A 16781-nucleotide genomic window follows, 5' to 3' on the forward strand; every position below is an offset into this window, starting at 1 on the left:
CAATGTGAAAACATATTCCCCACACCCTACAGCCATATCTAGGATAAATAGGAGTCAGTGACATATATGGCTGTCAATATTCTGTGGCAGAATGGGTACTATTTATGTGTATTGCGGAATGGCCATGTCTTTCTTCTGCTCTTCATGTACCCTCTTTCCATCTCCAATCCTTTCCGAGCAATTATGGTTTGTCTTTTGATATATTATCTCAGCAACTGACTTTCCTTGTTCATTTGTTGTTGCTGGAAGGAAGGAGCCGGCGTCCCCTCCCATGTGTCCCTTTCCCCTCTGCTGCCCCCTCCCTCCCCTCCATTCCCCTAACAATTGGAAGGTTCTCCAGCAGTTCACGCGGAGCGGTCCCTCGCCGCGGTGCATTCACAGTTCATGAGCACATCAGCGCTAAGAGGAGGTGACAGGCAAACCTTTACTGGAACAAACGGGAATATAGTATCAGGAAAAGCTGACCGCGCTATGAACCGTAGCCAAACACAGACCAAATTATCATCAACGAAAATAGCAGGCAGTTCAGATCACTTATGTGTGAGGTACCAAATGCAACTTGCACGTCAGGTCGCGTTAGTTCAGGGATGGATACGAAATTGCGGAGAGAATTCAGGCTGAACATTTCCAGGGCTGCCACTTCTAGCTCAGGAGAGGTTCTCCGGGGAGATTATTTATAAAGACGCACATGCCAAGGACTTATGTCTCTGTACACCATGTTACACCATTTTGAATGTCCCTACAAAGATCTGTAAAGTAGGTGAATAAATAATTGTTATTTTATGTCATTAAAGGAAAATGGATACTTAACCAACAGACAGTTTATATCATATTAGGTGACCTTTTAAAGAGTCTCCCCAAACTGGAATATATATATCAGTAAATATTGCCCTTTTACATCCTTTCCCTTGAGCCGCCATTTTGTGCTAGGCTGTGTGCTTCCTCAGAGATCAGCTGACAGGAAGTGATGCAGCAACTGTAACAGTGTGGGAGTAAAAGACAGAACTCTGTCCATCCATTGGCTGATGTGACCTAATCTATGTGTGCCTTGGCTTGTTTGTGTGCACCGTGAACCATATGATCCGCCTTAGTCCGTAAAATGGCAGTTTCCTATTTAGGATTACCCAATGGCACATACTAATAAAAAAGTATATTTATATGAAAATGGTTTATTTAGATAAAGCAGCGTTTTACATATGGGCTATTTTATGGGTATAGCTTTCCTTTAATCTCTTGGTGCAAGTCTGCTGCACCTATTGATGCAACTCGCCATTGGGAACTATGTTTAGGGTGGCAACAACGTCAGGGTTCCACAGCATCAATAGGTGCACTTGCTTTAGTTAATGGCCTTTTTAGTCAGTGTGGTGAGAGGTTAAGGCAAGCCCAGGATTTCCCTGGGGGCAGGGGGTTTGATAAGTGGGAGCAGCAATGTGATAATGAGTGAGGGGCCAACACGCATTGCATCATCACTCTTTCAGCTGGTCTGGGAGTTGACTGGGCCGGGAGTTATAGAAGGCCAAACAAGGAGCAGACAAGTAACTGAGGCACTTACCTATTACACACACCCATGTTGCACCCTAGCCATGTGCCCCTTCTGCCCTCCCCTAATTCACAGTTAGTTGGGGGTTAGACCAACATTTTTTCCAAGGACATACATGGAAGCCAAACAAATAAAATCCCAATAAATCTTTTAGAGGAAGAAAAAAATTCTGTCCGTCTTCCACATTGGACCAGTCCTTGGGTCAACTTTATATTGACTATTAGTATCAGTAGCCCTGTATCTGCCCACTTGCCAGAAAAGCTTGTATCTACCACTCACAGCTAGTGATTGAGTGGAAAGTGAAAGTAATTGGCAGCCCCGCCTCTATGCCATGATTGACAGTTGGGATTTTTAAATGCCTTTATAATGGGTATGGATGTGTTAAAAAAAATGGGGAATTTGGGTTTCATTTTCAATATGAAAAGGGCTTTTATGATATAGGGGTGGGATACCAGATATAGGGGTGGGATACCAGATATAGGGGTAGGATACCAGATATAGGGGTGGGATACCAGATATAGGGGTGGGATACCAGATATAGGGGTGGGATACCAGATATAGGGGTGGGATACCAGATATAGGGTTGGGATACCAGATATAGGGGTGGGATACCAGATATAGGGGTGGGATACCAGATATAGGGGTGGGTGGGATACCAGATATAGGGGTGGATACCAGATATAGGGTGGGATACCAGATATAGGGGTGGGATACCAGATATAGGGGTAGGATACCAGATATAGGGGTGGGATACCAGATATAGGGGTGGGATACCAGATATAGGGGTGGGATACCAGATATAGGGGTGGGATACCAGATATAGGGGTGGGATACCAGATATAGGGGTGGGATACCAGATATAGGGGTGGATACCAGATATAGGGGTGGGATACCAGATATAGGGGTGGGATACCAGATATAGGGGTGGGATACCAGATATAGGGGTGGGATACCAGATATAGGGGGTGAGATAGGGGACCAGATATAGGGGTGGGATACCAGATATAGGGGTGGGATACCAGATATAGGGGTGGGATATCAGATATAGGGGTGGGATACCAGATATAGGGGTGGGATACCAGATATAAGATCCAGTGCTGTGCTCAGACTATTGACTTGGTGTTGCAGTCATTGGCTCTGACTCTGTTGCATAGGGCTACTGTATAGCACACAGGCACTGCCCATAGCGGTGTGACTATAGTGCGGGGCTTTAGTATTCAGACCTGGTAACTTGAATAGAAGACTCTGCTTCAAACTATAGCTCTTTGATGTTGGGAACAGAGGTCCCAGTTAAGCAGATTAGGGCTTTTGTAGTGCTGACAATAGAATGTGAGTGCCCAGCCTGCTAGGTTTGAGCCATGAATGGGAATGCTGGGGTGCACACAACTGAGCTGATTTCATGTGTAGGAACTGCAATACACAGAGTAATTGCTTCAAGCCATTAGGAAACAATGTAGAAAACAAATAATATATAAATGGCAGCTATAGGATAGAATGGAATATGTGGGTTTTGCTCACTGCTGGGCACAGAAGATTCTAATATACAGAGATCTCTCCCTACTATACCTGCTATCCCACAGCCCCAGTCCCTTCCCAGAGGCTATTATCCCCCCACTGCTACTATAGGCACCATCTCTCCCTACTATACCTGCTATCCCACAGCCCCAGTCCCTTCCCAGAGGCTATTATCCCCCCACTACTACTATAGGCACCATCTCTCCCTACTATACCTGCTATCCCACAGCCCCAGTCCCTTCCCAGAGGCTATTATCCCCCACTGCTACTATAGGCACCATCTCTCCCTACTATACCTGCTATCCCACAGTCCCAGTCCCTTCCCAGAGGCTATTATCCCCCCACTGCTACTATAGGCACCATCTCTCCCTACTATACCTGCTATCCCACAGCCCAGTCCTTCCCAGAGGCTATTATCCCCCCCACTGCCTACTATAGGCACCATCTCTCCCTACTATACCTGCTATCCCACAGCCCCAGTCCCTTCCCAGAGGCTATTATCCCCCCACTTGCTACTATAGGCACCATCTCTCCCTACTATACCTGCTATTCCCCACAGCCCCAGTCCCTTCCAGAGGCTATTATCCCCCCACTGCTACTATAGGCACCATCTCTCCCTACTATACCTGCTTCCCACAGCCCCAGTCCCTTCCCAGAGGCTATTATCCCCCCACTGCTACTATAGGCACCATCTCTCCCTACTATACCTGCTATCCCACAGCCCCAGTCCCTTCCCAGAGGCTATTATCCCCCCACTGTTACTATAGGCACCATCTCTCCCTACTATACCTGCTATCCCACAGCCCCAGTCCCTTCCCAGAGGCTATTATCCCCCACTGCTACTATAGGCACCATCTCTCCCTACTATACCTGCTATCCCACAGCCCCAGTCCCTTCCCAGAGGCTATTATCCCCCACTGCTACTATAGGCACCATCTCTCCCTACTATACCTGCTATCCCACAGCCCCAGTCCCTTCCCAGAGGCTATTATCCCCCCACTGCTACTATAGGCACCATCTCTCCCTACTATACCTGCTATCCCACAGCCCCAGTCCCTTCCCAGAGGCTATTATCCCACTGCTACTATAGGCACCATCTCTCCCTACTATACCTGCTATCCCATAGCCCCAGTCCCTTCCCAGAGGCTATTATCCCCCACTGCTACTATAGGCACCATCTCTCCCTACTATACCTGCTATCCACAGCCCCAGTCCCTTCCCAGAGGCTATTATCCCCCCACTGCTACTATAGGCACCATCTCTCCCTACTATACCTGCTATCCCACAGCCCCAGTCCCTTCCCAGAGGCTATTATCCCACTGCTACTATAGGCACCATCTCTCCCTACTATACCTGCTATCCCACAGCCCCAGTCCCTACCCAGAGGCTATTATCCCCCCACTGCTACTATAGGCACCATCTCTCCCTACTATACCTATCCCACAGCCCCAGTCCCTTCCCAGAGAGCACCAGACTCTTATTGGGTGCACATTAGATTGGGTGCTCTCATTAAATGTTTTTATGGTATGGTTCTAACAGGTTAATGGCCTGGCCAATCAGGGGCCGCTAATAAAGGGGTAAAAAGATTGGCAGTTCAATGGGCAGGCTGGGTTATTAGTCTCGCATTTCTCTGGGTTTAATTCACTGTAAGCAAATTAGTCTTATCATAAATCCATCTGGCATTCTGTTCCTCAGTAAGCCTCGTGGTGTGGCCCCCCGGGGAGGGGGCCGGGGCCATCTTGCTACAATCTCCGGGCATTCACATGGGGGCTCTTCCTCCTCCTAAAATGCACATAATAATCTCATTTTTATATGAGCCGCTGCTGAAATAATATTAATATCTCGTCCCTAATGGAAAGCTTTGGATTTGTGCAGCAGATGGTGCTCGGAGCTTTGTGCTATTTACCAGCGGAACGGCCCAACATTATCTCTAAGGGGGGAAATTCAGCTAAAAATCATTTTGGTATTTGCCGTTCGAAGGCAATTTTTCCTTCCTAAAGTTCCGGTATCTCTAGATATTGGAGTTTAATTGCCCATCTGGTTGCTAGGGTCTCCGGGGCACATGGGGGTCGCTGACCCCGGCAGCCAAACAATTTTTTCTCTTTAAAGAAACAATTTTATTTTTATTGTTACTTTGTATTCCTTATCTTTCTACTTAAGTCCATCTTCTATTCATGTTCCAGTCTCTCCTTCACAACACTGCCCAGTTGCTAAGGTAAACAAAACCCTAGCAACCAGATAGCTGCTGAAATTCCAAATGGACAGCTGCCAAACAAAAAGATAAATAACCGAAAAACTACAAAAAATAAAAATCAATGTCTACATCATATAAAGAGTTAATTTCAGGGTGAATAACCCCTTTAAAGGAATTGACCTACAGTAAGAATCCCTTTAGCTCTCTGGGAATTGTGGATGTTTTTGTGCAACAAGAGCCCAGTGATTACATTTTGGTTTGTGCACATACGATGCCCAGGGATTTGGAGCCACCGGTCTACGGCTATTGCTAAACTACAATTCCCAGCATTCCCTCTCGGCGGAATTATTTCCGTTCGCTTTGCTTTAGGGTATACAATATGCCCTTTATTCCAAGCGAGAACAGTGACTATAATTAGGAATAACAAAGCAATTAGTGCCGTGGCCAAACGGCTTATGGAGGGAGGAATTAGGTCTGTGCGCTCCCCTACTGCCAGGCAGAGATTGGACAGGCTGATCCGTACGGAGACGCGGAATAACATCTGTGACCCGTAATGATTCCTAAATCCTCTCCATAGCTTCTCCCTCATTAACCCCACATGAATGGGCACTAGTATCTAATGAACGTGCCCTACTTGCAGCCAACGCTCAGGATTCCTGCCCATTCAAATCTCTGCCAACCCCCCCCCCATGCTTAGAAAAAACATCTTTCTTATGCCCCAAATATTTTAAAGGCGCAGTGATGCTTAAAAAGGTCGCTGTTTGGTCAGGAAGATATAATGTTTCTGTAGGTATAAATATACATTGCTGATACGGCTGACTGGGCATAGGGGCAACCCACAGGCAATTTGTTGTTAGATGCTGTGTTGCTGTCAGGGGATGCTGGGAATTGTAGTTTGGCCACATGATGCAGTGTTGAAAACAAAGCCAGCGCAACAGGCCATGGTTTTTTTTTTTACCCATAATGCAACATTCCTTCCTAAAATTAGAGTAAAATGTTTTAGATGCAAAAGGCGCAAAGGCTGCTAAGTAAATAGCGCTGAATGCGCAGAACTTGGCACGGGGGCACGTGGGTAGGACATGGGTGTATATGTGGGTGCCAGTTGGCTCTGTACTCCTCAGGGTGGGTGGGTACAGTGGGTGCCAAACTGGCACATAATAAGGGCATTACCAGCGCCATTAGGCACCAGCGCTCTACATATGGCGCATTTTAGGGCGCAGTTTTGGGCTGATTTTGATAGTAAATGAGCCCTATGATGCGGTCACTGTGTTTGCCCCGCTTTGCTGCCCCCCCCCATAGAGTTCAGCTTACGGTCAGTGTGCAGCGCAGGCGGGCCCTACAGAGTGCCAGGGCGCATTAACGCCACGTCGCTTCCATGCACAGCCTTCCCTGGGAGACATGAGCGCACTTACACAGTCCCATGGCTCCTCAGCATTCCTTAACCCTCGCCTGCCCGGTGCCCTCCCAAGCAGGGGGCATGTTTGCAATACACCCCATGCAGTCCTTAAGTATAGAAATAAATAGCATTTGTGAACCCTGCCTTGCCCAGAAAGTACCTCCCCCCACACACACCCAGTTCATGCCTAATATGAGGCTTCTTTAACCCTTGGTTCCCTTTGACCTTCCCAATTTCCTCCTAGAGTGGTGTCTGCGTAAGTTTAAGTAGGGTGCCACTTGTTAACCTCTTGGCTGCCTCCAATGTACCTGTTGTACGAGTCTTACAAGAGGTCATATAGATTGTAAGCTCTACGGGGCAGGGACCATCCTCTTGTGCCATGGACTCTTAACTTGTTGCAACTGCATTTATCTTGTATCTATCTGTATTTATTGTTGTACTTTGTATTTATCTATTATTATCTTATTAACCCCCTGTTTGTATTAATGTATTCTACTGTACAGTGCTGCGTACATAAGTAGCACTTTATAAATAAAGATATACATACATACATAGGTCACACTATTTAACCTCTTCCTGCCTTGTGTGCGCTCAGATTAACTATGAAGTAAGATAGATGGAACCTGTTAACCCCTTCCTTTCTGATGTCCTCCCAGATTTAACTACAGAGTCTCCCTGCACTAGTAGACTAATAAATGGAACCTGTTAACCCCTTCATTTCTGATGTCCTCCTAGATTTAACTACAGAGTCTCCCTGCACTAGGACAGTGATCGATGGAACCTGTTAACCCCTTCATTTCTGATGTCCTCCCAGATTTAACTACAGAGCCTCCCTGCACTAGGACAGTGATAGATGGAACCTGTTAACCCCTTCATTTCTGATGTCGTCCCAGATTTAACTACAGAGTTTCCCTGCACTAGTAGACTAATAAATGGAACCTGTTAACCCCTTCATTTCTGATGTCCTCCCAGATTTAACTAGAGTCTCCCTGCACTAGCACACTAATAAATGGAACCTGTTAACCCCTTCCTTTCTGATGTCCTCCCAGATTTAACTACAGTGTCCCTGCACTAGGACAGTGATAGATGGAACCTATTAACCCCTTCATTTCTGATGTCCTCCCAGATTTAACTACAGAGTCTCCCTGCACTAGCACACTAATAAATGGAACCTTTTAACCCCTTCCTTTCTGATGTCCTCCCAGATTTAACTACAGTCTCCCTGCACTAGGACAGTGATATGTGGAACCTGTTAACCCCTTCCTTTCTGATGTCCTCCCAGATTTAACTACAGAGTCTCTCTGCACTAGGACAGTGATAGACGGAACCTGTTAACTCCTACCTTTCTGGTGCCCACCCAGATTGAACTGCAGAGTCTTTTTCACTTACAGTGATCAGGGCTGCCTTTATGGGTTTATGGGGGGGGGTACTTCTATTAGGGTTCCATGTTGTTAGGGGACTAATGGCAGAGGGGACCCCAAAAGATGGAAAAATGTTACTTGCAGGTCATGAAGGCACAGGTATTGTGGGTAAAGAAAAACTGGTATTATGGGGTAAGATTTGGGTGGATCATGAGCTTAATGTGGTGTAGCTGGGGTGCAGCAGGGGTGTGGTCATGTGTGCAGGAAAAAAATTTTCTATTGGGGCCCCTGCTTGTCCAACAATTTTTATTTTCCATTTGCAATGTCTGATCTCTCACTGACACCCATTAACCCCTGACTCTCTAGTACAAATGACGGGGGTATCTGAACTCTACAGAGTTGAAGAGAGGTGACAATTGTTAACCCCCTTTTCTGACTGGCACCTTCCCAGTCACAAGCTTAGTGTGATTGTGTTTGGGGTTGGGGTCCCACTTGAGAGTCTAATGAGGGGTGACATTGTATTTACATCAGTGAGATGACACTCTGATAATGTGCAGCGCTGCTCACTTGGACTGGGGCATTCACTCTGCATTTCTGTTATCCTGAGTGCATTTTGGACTGGCACAAGGGGCCAGGGTTGGTGGCTGGGTATAGCATTTATGCTAAGCTTGGCACTATAATGGCTGGCAGCAAGGTTAATGGAAGAATGTGCACTTAAGATTTAGCTTCAGGGTATGGGATGGCCACTGGTTTGCTATAGGTACTGATGGCATTATTTGAAATCTAGGTATGCAGAGGGATGGCACAGTAAATTAATGGTGTTGTCATTCTTATTAACCTTCGTATTGAAGTAGCTAGCATAGGAATTTAATCAAAAGTTTTTGAAGGAGCAGGTGCAAATAGTTATAATTGATGTATGTTTTAATTGATCGTTAAACCAATTTACTCCATTATTATTCAACATTCAGAGTAAAGCAAATCTCATCATCCACTGTTTGTTCTTTATAATAAAGTCACATGGGTTATTTGGTCGCCCACATTAACTATTATATATATATATGTACCTTTATATTTTGGTATTATACATTGATGCTGATGGTAAGGGTGATATGTAATACCACTGAGTGCCACTAGGGGGCAATTACTCCTTATGGATGAACCAGGTCAGCTCTGGAATGAATATGTGATAAAAATGATCTGTGTTGTTATTTGGAAAATATAGGAAGGCCAGGGAAAAAGTTGGCAACTCTATTAATGGGTGAGTGGAGGGACATAGCTTAATATGTGACGTGTGCACAGACAGATGCAGGCCCTGCTACACTAAGCTGAACTTGCTTGTCTGCAGAACTGCAAGCCCCCTGTATTTCTTTGAGAGTCCCTCACACTAATAGCCCTGGACTGAGAGTTGAATGTAATGGGGCATGGGCAAACTCTCCTGAATTTCTATCCTGGGAGGCTGAGGTCTCTGTGAACTCACCGGCAACACCCCTAGAGTTACCCCTAGACTTCATTCGTTCGCCTGGCTATGCTGATGGTGAAAACTCCTTTTAGTATATATATATACAGCAGTGATCCCCAACCAGTGGTTCGTGAGCAACATGTTGCTCCCCAACCCCTTGGATGTTGCTCCCAGGGGCCTCAAAGAAAGTGCTTATTTTTTAATTTCTGGCTTGGGGCAAATTTTGGTTGCATAAAACCCAGTCTAAAGCCAAACAGAGCCTTTTATAGGCTTCCGGTCCACATAGGGGCTACCAAATAGCCAAAATATAGCTCTTATTTGCACCCCAGGAACTTTTCCATGCTTGTGTTGCTCCCCAACACTTTTTCCATTTGAATGTGGCTCCCGAGTATAAAAGGTTGGGGATCCCTGATATATATGTGTTAATATGATCAACTGTGATCTTTAAATCTACTTGTTTCATTTACTATATTTGTCCCCCACCCCCCAGTGTATTCCAGGGCCATTGATTAGACAAGGACAGAATTATGTCTGCTCTGTAGCAGCTGCCCAACTCCAATGCTCTTTCCAAGCTTGCTCACTACTCCTAATCCTAAACCCCTTTCCATCTCTCATGTACTTAGTTTAATCCATAATAGATTGTATGAGGAGCATGTTTGCTTGTGCAGAATACATGCTTAACACGTGTGTTCCCAGTAGCTCTGTGCCAACCTGCAGCCTAGAAGCTTTGTTGTACCACAGATCCTTTCATTTTCCTTCCATGTTCTCCATTGGATCACAGGAGGACATCAGATGAGGCAGGACCAGCGACAGTCGGACATGGACCAACTCTAATGATTCAGGGGTCACTGCCTATTCCCTGTCCATTTCCCCACCCACACTACCCATTTCCTCACCCACACCACCCATTTCCCACCCACACTACCCATTTCCTCACCCACACTACCCATTTCCTCACCCACACCACCCATTTCCTCACCCACATCACCCATTTCCTCACCCACACCACCCATATCCTCACCCATACCACCCATTTCCCCACCCACACCACCCATTTCTCCACCCACACCACCCATTTCCCCACCCACACTACCCATTTCCTCACCCACACCACCCATTTCCTCACCCACATCACCATTTCCTCACCCACACCACCCATTTCCCCACCCACACCATCCATTTTCTCACCCACACCACCCATTTCCTCACCCACACCACCCATTTCCTCACCCACACCACCAATTTCCACACCACCCATCTTCTCACCCACACCACCCATTTCCTCACCCACACCACCCATTTCCCCACCCCCACCACCCATTTTCTCACCCACACCACCCATTTCCTCACCCACACCACCCATTTCCTCACCCACACTACCCATTTCTTCACCCACACTACCCATTTCCTCACCCACACTACCCATTTCCTCACCCACACCACCCATTTTCTCACCCACACCACCCATTTCCTCACCCACACCACCCATTTCCCCACCCACACCACCCATTTTCTCACCCACACCACCCATTTCCTCACCCACACTACCCATTTCTTCACCCACACCATCCATTTCCTCACCCACACCACCCATTTCCTCACCCACACCACACCCACACCACCCATTTCCTCACCCACACCACCCATTTCCTCACCTACACTACCCATTTCCTGCCCCTCTCTTCTCATTTCCCTGCCCCTGTGTCACCTCCTATTCCCCACCTGTAGGGCAACCCTATATCTATATAAATGCCTCCAACCCTCCCTAAACTTATAGAACCCACAGAGCTGGAATTAGGGATAGGCTAAAGAGGCACATGACTAGGGCACAACAGTTTGGGGGTGCTAGAACCCTAGGAACATAACTCGGCTGCCTACCCTAAATTCCAGCCCTGTGAATAAGCATGTCTTTTACCATCTTTTCATGATACCTGAGCACACAGGGAGGAGAGACGAATCCCTGGTGGGGACTGAGATAGGGGTTGGCTTTAGGTACAGGGTACAAAAGCTAACAAAAAAAAGAAATGACTTCATATATATATATTGTAAATATTAATAAACTGTCATGGTTGGAGTAGCTCACAAGGGAAACCCCACTTATCCTAGGTGTCAAAGGGCCCACAGAGAGGTCAGACTCCTGAAACATAATTCCAGAAGGATTTTAGTCATGCCCAGTTACACCCCAATCACACCCCTTACGCTGTATGAATGTAAAATTCACTGCAATGAGATGTGAAAGGCCTGTTACTGGGCTGGGAGAGCTGGGTCAAAACTTGGAGAATCCTGAAAGAGTTAACATGCCTTTATTGAAATGGAGAAAGGGAAGGACAAAAACAGAATGTGAGGGAATAGACTGAATAAACAAAGAGAAAAGAAAAAATGGAGAGGAAATAAGAGTAAAGGTGGCCATACATGGTAAGATTTGCTCGTATGGGGAGGTTGCCAAATGAGCAAATCTTTCCCCCAATATACCCACTTTGGTTGGGTGATATTGTGCTAGGGCCAAATGATCGCATTGCAATGAAGTATATAGGAAAAGTCGGAACGAGGACTGTATCAATGAGCCGGTGCGGTCCCCAATTCGATGAAAAATCAAGTCTATCCGATATAGTCGCATTCAAACCTGCCATTATTCAGTGCCATGAGTTTGAACCTAATGCCCTCCTTTTCTTTTTTAGATGTTCCTATAGTGCAGCACATCCCGTGGCAGAACTGTCATGCTGGATCGGATCATGAATGGGGAATGTATAGGATACATTGATGACTTCCCAACCTGTTGTGAAATGATCACTCTTTTGATTGGCTGATTCTTGGAGAGAACTCGCCGTCTACAAGGGTGGAGCCTGGTTAAATGACAAGAATTTGGATGGGAGCAGAAAGTTGGGGGCAACTGTTTGATAATGGTGGACTCACTCTTGCAGTATTCATTCACTGGGTGAAAATGTTAATTCTTTAACTTTTAATGTAATAAAAAAATCCTGTACTCGGTTTCTTTTATTTTGACAACAATGAAAATGGTTTCTACACTATGTTCCTATAATAACGAGTATGTCACTCGTTATATTTGATATTAACACATTACAGGTGCCTTATTTGTTCCTCCGTGGGAAAGGAAAGTTCCAGTGTTCTGCCAAGAGATGGCGCTCCTTCTGCCCCATAACAACTTCTGCCACTGATGAATTCCCAGACCTGAACTTTGTTCAGAATGAGGCTAGACAGTATACAAAATATATTGCCACCTTGTTGTAATAGTGAGTATCCAGAAATGTTGTTTCCATTGACAGGCTGGGTCCCCAATCCAGTGCTTTGGTCCATACTAGGGATGCCAACCCCAACAATATTGATCGGAGTGGGCAGGCTTCAGCCCACAAGCAAGAAAAGAGTACAAAAATTTGTGCTGCACAAAGGATACACAATAAATTCAAATAAAGCTATTTGAGTTCTAATTCAATATATGAGAAAAAATAAACTGAGTTTTATGCAAAGATAAGGAACAGAATAAGAATCAGTGGTTTTCAAATGAGAGCATAAAATCTCAGGCATCAAGAAGTCCACTCACGACCACTCATCAAGAAGTCCACTCACGACCCACCCAAAGCACAAGCTGGACATTCTGCAATATGCATATTCACCCCAAATTGCCCCCCTAACTGACCTTCAGTCTGGGCTTCCACGTGTATCTTCGAGAACCAATAACCATTTTCCCAAATTTTCACCGTAGGTTGTTCTGTTTAGAGGTTCTCCAGTTTGGAATTTGAGCAACTAACTGGTTGCTAGTGTCCAAATTACCCTAGCAACCAGGCAGTGGTTTAATAAGATACCAAAATATCAATAGGAGAGGAGCTGAATAGAACGATAAGTATTAAAAAATGACAACAATAAAACTGTAGCCTCACAGAGCAATAGTTTATGGGCTGCTGGGGTCAGTGACCCCCATTTGGAAGCCTAAAATATGGTAGTTCCCGCTTACATAGTAATGCATAAATGCCCTAACAACAACCAATACCTTGTACAGGTATCAGGCCTGTTATCCAGAATGCTCGAGACCTGAAGTTTTCCGTATCAGGGGTCTTTCTGTAATTTGGATCTCCATACCTTAAATCTACTAAAAAATTATTTAAACATTATTTGCCCCCAATAAAAATTAATTATATTATAGTTGGGATCAAGTACAAGTTACTGTTTTATTATTAAGGAGAAGAAGGAAATCAGTTTCAAAAATTTCAATTATTTGCTTATAACTTTCTGGTTAATGGGTTTCCATGCCTGTAATTATTATAAAGGGTCACATGACCAGACACAAAAATAAGGAATATCAAGAAGATGGGGTACTTTAGCCTTGGAGTCTGGTTAAAGGGCTCTGCTCCCCCACACAGACATTAGGGATGCAGCGGCCTAATGAGCGCCCCCTGCAGGTTAGTTCAGTACACATGTTACTTTAGCGCAGCAGTAGGAGAGCGGATTTGCAAGAGATAAGGAGGTTAAGAGTTCAGTGGTAGAGGTGTGAATTTGGGGTGTTGTGAAAAGGGTTATGCAGAGCCAATGAGACGTGAAATGCTCTGCACACACCATGCCTAGAAGTGTTAATTGGTCCAAACAGGCGGGATGAGCTGCACTTGTGATAAACACCTTGTTCCCAGCACCCTTAATGGACGAGTTGGAGAGATCATCACTTAACCCTTTCATGGCACAGATGCTCTGCATCGCTGGGGAGGGCAAATTGTTCATGTGTTTTGGCCACTGAGCTTGATCATATATTCTGCAGGCGTATTGGGCCCAGAACAAGTGGGATATTATGGCAGTTCTGCAAATTAGGAGGGATAGCCATGCTGTTAGGGCAAAGTCATATGGAACTAATTAGTAGCAGCTACTAAACACCAGAAATTCCCCTGCCATAGACAATACTGAGAATTGCCTCTGCTAAAACACACGTAGGGCAATTATCAGTAAATGATCAGCACTGGCTATTTTAGTAGCCGTGACAAGTAGCTGCTACTAGTAGCTCTGTGTTTTCACTACAGTGACCAAATATAGTTTGATAGAACCCTAAAATGTGTATAAATACAACCAGTCTATTGGATATATATATCATATGCACTTCTATGTAAAGGATCATGGGACATTCTAAAAAACAATACAACGGACCTCTCCTGGCGGGGTGGTAGCCCAGAAACAGTGGGGGCCCCACAGTGCATAATATATGGTGCTGGTTATTATTTGTAAAAATGACCCCTTTATTGGAGCTCCCTATAGATCCTCTCAGGTCCCTGTCTGTGTTTCAAATAAAGGGGTGGGCATGTCCTAATGGTCCCTGCCAGAAACACAGTAAGAGGGGGATAGCCAATCACAGTCCTGCAGTCACACACCAAAGAGACGCATCAGTTCCCTATCAGGTCAGCCTAGCTGCTGATTGGTTCCTATCCTTTAATGCAGTGTGCTGAGTGCCGCCGGCCCCCCTGCGCAGCCTGGGAAAGAAGCCAGCAGGAAGTGGGACAGATGGGTGGGACTGGTAGGTTTTTGGGGTAATTTCTCAATAAATCAGTCAAAAACACAACTTTTTAAAGTACAATCCTTCCCTAAAGTACAATTCTATATTTAGAGGAGTATAATATTGCCCCATAAGAAAGCTACAGGGGACACGGGGGGCATAATGATCCAGAAATAAGTGAAGGTAGTGCATTGATGGTTATGTTTGCCACAATTTGTCCTGTGCTCTGGCCTATAAATGACTTTGAGGTGACCTCTCCCTTGAACTGATACTACCCATCCTGTTTCCCTATTCTAATGTTAGTTGCCCTCCCTGGCAGTGCAACAGTTAAGGCGCAATATTCTCATTGGCTCGTTATGTTTAGCCGCCTCATTAAAGTCAAGCGGATGCTGGCAAGATGGCCGGGGGCACAGTAATGAGGTCAGTGCTGGCACACATCTCTATGACAGACAGCATTTTAAACCGCGTTGGTCATGCAATGTCGCCGCTGAGAGAAAATGCAAATTGTGCCCTTCTGGGATAAAATGCCTGGTAACCCCATGAACTTCACCTTAGGGGGGGGGTGCCAGCAACTGCTCCTGGCCTTCATGCTGCAAAAATGGGCCCCTTATAACCAATCACTGGCAAATTCACCAGCTTCTACATCAACCAGCTCAAGGGACTAATACTGACACAAACAAGTACAGAATTTACTGCAGATCTAGGTGCCCATAGCAACCAATGAGATGTCAGTAAATGCTATCTCCTGGTTGCTATGAGTTTCTACAAGTAGATCAAATCCCCCACCTACATTAACCCCACAGCTTTCATTGCTGGACAAATAAACAATGCAGTAGAGGAAAAGACTGAGGAAAATGAAGGGAGGCTGGCTGTGAAGGATGGGATATCTAGGCGGTCCAGGGGCACTAGTGGGTGGATTGAGGGTGCAACTGGGAGGGTGCTGGGCCTAATTTCAAGGGGTTACTTGCAAAACCCCAAATTTCTTAAAGGGATACTGTCATCATGTTTATGGGGTACTTTTTATTTCTAAATGACACTGTTAAACAGCAAATAATTCCCTCTGCCATTTAACCTTTTATTCTTGAACCAACAAATGTATTTGTAGCTGTAATATTGGTGTGTAGGCGCCATCTCAGTGCCTTGTGCCTGAGTCTGAGCTTTCAGCCAGCGCTACACATTAGAACTGCTTTCAGCTAACCTATTGTTTCTCCTACTCCCATGTAACTGGAGGAGTCCCAAGCCGGACTTGGATTTCTTACTATTGAGTGCTATTCTGATACCTACTGGGAGCTGCTATCTTGCTCCCTTCCCATTGTTCTGCTGATCGGCTGCTGGGGGTGAGGGGGGGGGGGGATATCACTCCAACTTGCAGCGCAGCAGTAAAGTGTGCCTGAGTCTGAGCTTTCAGAAGGAGCAAGCGCTACACATTAGAACTGCTTTCAGCTAACCTATTGTTTCTCCTACTCCCATGTAACTGGAGGAGTCCCAAGCCGGACTTGGATTTCTTAGTATTGAGTGCTATTCTGATACCTACTGGGAGCTGCTATCTTGCTCCCTTCCCATTGTTCTGCTGACCGGCTGCTGGGGGTGAGCGGGGGATATCACTCCAACTTGCAGCACAGCAGTAAAGTGATACCTACTGGGAGCTGCTATCTTGCTCCCTTCCCATTGTTCTGCTGATCGGCTGCTGGGGGTGAGGGGGGGATATCACTCCAACTTGCAGCACAGCAGTAAAGTGTGCCTGAGTCTGAACTTTCAGAAGTAGCCAGCGCTACACATTAGAACTGCTTTCAGCTAACCTATTGTTTCTCCTACTCCCATGTAACTG

The 16781-nt window shown here is 45.7% G+C and overlaps 1 long non-coding RNA gene across 1 annotated transcript in view; it reads left to right on the forward strand.

Moving 5' to 3' along the window:
* The window catches only part of LOC101732811, a 36969-nt gene extending 24506 nt beyond the window's left edge, over nucleotides 1-12463 (forward strand). Inside the window, exon 3 of the long non-coding RNA XR_208753.4 lies at nucleotides 12144-12463. This is a non-coding gene — a long non-coding RNA (uncharacterized LOC101732811). The remainder of the gene's footprint in view (nucleotides 1-12143) is intronic.
* Nucleotides 12464-16781: the final 4318 nt, after the last annotated feature.

The sequence above is a fragment of the Xenopus tropicalis genome, chromosome 1, assembly GCF_000004195.4.
Source record: "Xenopus tropicalis strain Nigerian chromosome 1, UCB_Xtro_10.0, whole genome shotgun sequence".
In the NCBI taxonomy this organism is placed as follows: domain Eukaryota; kingdom Metazoa; phylum Chordata; class Amphibia; order Anura; family Pipidae; genus Xenopus; species Xenopus tropicalis.